Consider the following 3,233-nt stretch of genomic DNA (forward strand, 5'->3'; position numbering starts at 1 on the left):
AAGGAACCCTTCTCCACTGCTGGTAAGAATGTAGACTGGTACAACTGCTGTGGAAATCAGTGGGAGATGCTTCAAAAAACTAGGAATGGAAATCCCATTCAACTCAGCTATACCTCTTCTGGGTATTTTTTTCAAAAGAACTGAAAACATCATACCATAGTGATATATGTGCACCCATGTTTATAGCAACATAATTTGTTATACTAAATCTTGGAAACAACCAAAATGCCCATCACTTCAGGAGTGGAATAAAAAGGTGTGGTATTTTTATACAATTGAGTACTACTTAGCTATAGAGAAAGGCAAACTTGAAGCCTTTGTAGGTAATTTGATGTAACTAAACTCTATACTGAAGTGAAATAAATCAGATCCACATGTGTAAATTTTGTATTGTCTTCTTAGTGTAAGAATCTCAAAGAATAAATGAAACCTAAAAGTTATAATATAATAAAACAGAAAGAAACTGAACTTAAGGCTTAAATAATGAAGATGAGAGGAAGTAGAAAAAATATAAAAAAAGGATGGTGGGAAAAACATGCAAATATTTGTACAAGATGGTTTAGATGATTGTACTCATAATTTTCATCAGTTTTTTGAAAATAGCAGTTAATTTTTGGAATTTTCACCTTGACTAACTCTGCATGCTGATATCTGTGATCTGAGCAACTACATCGAGCATGGCAATGTATATTGGGTATACATATATATGGGGTAATACAAACCCCATAGTTGAATACCTCTCATTTTGGTCTTTTATGTGTACCATTTCTAATGTTTTATCAACTATTATGTTCTCTTTAAAATAAATTTAAACAAAAAAGACAACAAAATTAAGATTTCTTGAAAGCAAGCGCCAATATTCAAATATTTCCCCAGTCTTGTATGTCTGTTAATCTGAGTGACAGATTTGATGATAAAAATAGATAATATAACAACCATTGTTAATTAGCTATTCCTGTTTTGAAAATCTGTAACATATGCATTATTGTATATTACCCTGTTTCTGTATTCTTTCTTTCTTTCTTTCTTTCTTTCTTTCTTTCTTTCTTTCTTTCTTTCTTTCTTTCTTTCTTTCTTCTTTCTTTCTTTCTTTTTTTTCTCTTTCCACTGTGCTGCCCCCTTCAGTGCTCTCAGCCCACAGCAGAGGCCAGGCAATGGTGTGCGGTGCACTTTGCTCTTGTGTGGCACACTGTAGAAGGCCCACGTGGATGGGCCTACCATAAATCCATCACTGTGCTCTCTATTTGTTTTTGCTTCTGTGTTTACTCTTCAAAAAAATTTTTTTTTAAAAAAGTAAGGTGTTTGTTGTTTTCTCTCCAAGAGGTCCTGCAGCAGAATGCTCTCAGGGCTGGCTGAGAAACAGAGGGATGCCATCGCTGATCTTAACCTTTCTGTTCCATCATCTTTGTTGTGCTGGCTTTTTATTTTCATGCTTGCAAAATGTCTGGCCTGATAGGAGGCATCATATGTACAATAGAGAAGGAAAAGACAAGGATAAGCTCAAGAAATTTCTTCTTGCAGGAAACAAATATATTTAGTACCCTGACTGAGGTGCAGATTTGCTTGTCTCTTTGGAGAAAGTTGATTGATATGGGCAGCCATAGTTGGAAGAAGGTTAGGAATGCATCTGTAGCTTCTCATCTAAGAAAAGTACTCTTTTTGGTGTTGTTTTTTTCAGACAAGGGTTTGCTTTGCAGTTTAGGCTGGCCTTGAATTCACTTTGCAGCCCAGGCTGGCCTTGAACACACAGAGATCCTCTTGTTTCAGGCTTCCAAGTGCTGGAATAATAAAAGTAAATTTTAAAGCTTGCATATGATTGCACAATTTGAACAATCATACCTGGATGAGCCTGGGGAGGGCAGGTGGATGAGTCCTCCAGCTGAGGTGAATGATAAAGGATACACTGTGCTTGAGGAAGAAGGGGACTGGGTGAAAACTAGCAGGCAAGAGGGAAGGCAGGTAGAAATCAGAAGTTCATCAGCAACGTCTATCACAGGGTCACTCACAAAACATGCACCTCACCAGTCAATATGCTGCTATTTCAACAAAGATTCTATTGAAAATTGGGTGGTGATAACTCTGTGGGATTTCTGATTTTAAAATGATGCTGTCAGCTTTGTCAGGTAGGCTTCTAGTTTTTTTTAGCTGGGTCATTGGCAGTCACTTGCAATTTCTACAAATGTAGACTTGAATAACTACTCAATATCTAAAGCTCAGATAGTGTCTTCACTCCAATCCTACCCAAACTTTGGTATAAATTGGTTGTTCACTCTATGTTTTATTTCTTCCTTTTCAAATCTCAGAGAGAGCCCTTACCAAAATCACTAAGAACAGAAGACAGCCTTTTTCATATCACATAACTATTGCTAATATTTTCTTCCAGTTTGCCATTATTATGTATTTGAAAAGTAAAAGCTACCTTGAAATGTTTATTTGATGAAAGAAAAATATTACATTTGATTACATAAATATATATCTTTATATTATATAGTGTATAAATCATATTAAAGTCAAATAAACAAGAACCATTTTTGAACATAAGCTACAGATTAATGGATGGCCAATGGCTTATTTTAATTATGAATATAAAAGATGTAAAAGATGCTATGTGTGATTTGAAACATAGTATAGCATATTTATCAACATATTTATATATTCATATTCTTTTTTAATATGAGGTTAGCACTAACTCTTTGAATGGTTTTTTTTAAATTTTATTGATAAACAGATAACAATGAGACAGTTTCAAATCAAATCGGAAGTACAGTTTCAACAAATAACACACTGCATATATTCTTCTTAGTGGTTAATTGCTGTTTGAATGGTTTTTTAAAATAACATTTTGTTATTGTTTTTGTTAAAACAGGACATGACTAGAGGCATACATGGGGTTTGATATGATTTCTTTTGTGGAAAGATTATCTTTGATACATTAAGATACATATTAAACAATTGGTATACTTAAGCTTTTCCCAAGTTTGTTGTATTTTTCAATCTTCATAATCAGTGAAACTGAGTAAACCTCTTTGTTGGGGCAGCAGTATTTGATTAGGGCACCACAAATGCTCCTCTACACTATTTAGCTTTGTTTTCTTCATGGACTGCTGAGATGTGCCCTTTCTCAACTCACTGTATGGATTTTATAGTCTTTTTTATTTAATTAATTTTAATGAGAAAGAAATAGCGATGAGACAGTTTCAAAACAGGTTAGTAGGACAGTTACAATAATTAAT

At 34.1% G+C, this 3,233-nt stretch overlaps 1 non-coding gene across 1 annotated transcript; it reads right to left on the reverse strand.

Annotated features, from left to right (window-relative positions):
* Positions 1-1,105: 1,105 nt before the first annotated feature.
* On the reverse strand, positions 1,106-1,232 carry LOC111812930. The gene has a single exon (XR_002818294.1). It is a non-coding gene; the product is annotated as a small nucleolar RNA SNORA42/SNORA80 family (small nucleolar RNA).
* Between the last annotated feature and the right edge of the window lie 2,001 nt (positions 1,233-3,233).

Source organism: Octodon degus, unplaced genomic scaffold (assembly GCF_000260255.1).
Source record: "Octodon degus isolate 3935 unplaced genomic scaffold, OctDeg1.0 scaffold00152, whole genome shotgun sequence".
In the NCBI taxonomy this organism is placed as follows: domain Eukaryota; kingdom Metazoa; phylum Chordata; class Mammalia; order Rodentia; family Octodontidae; genus Octodon; species Octodon degus.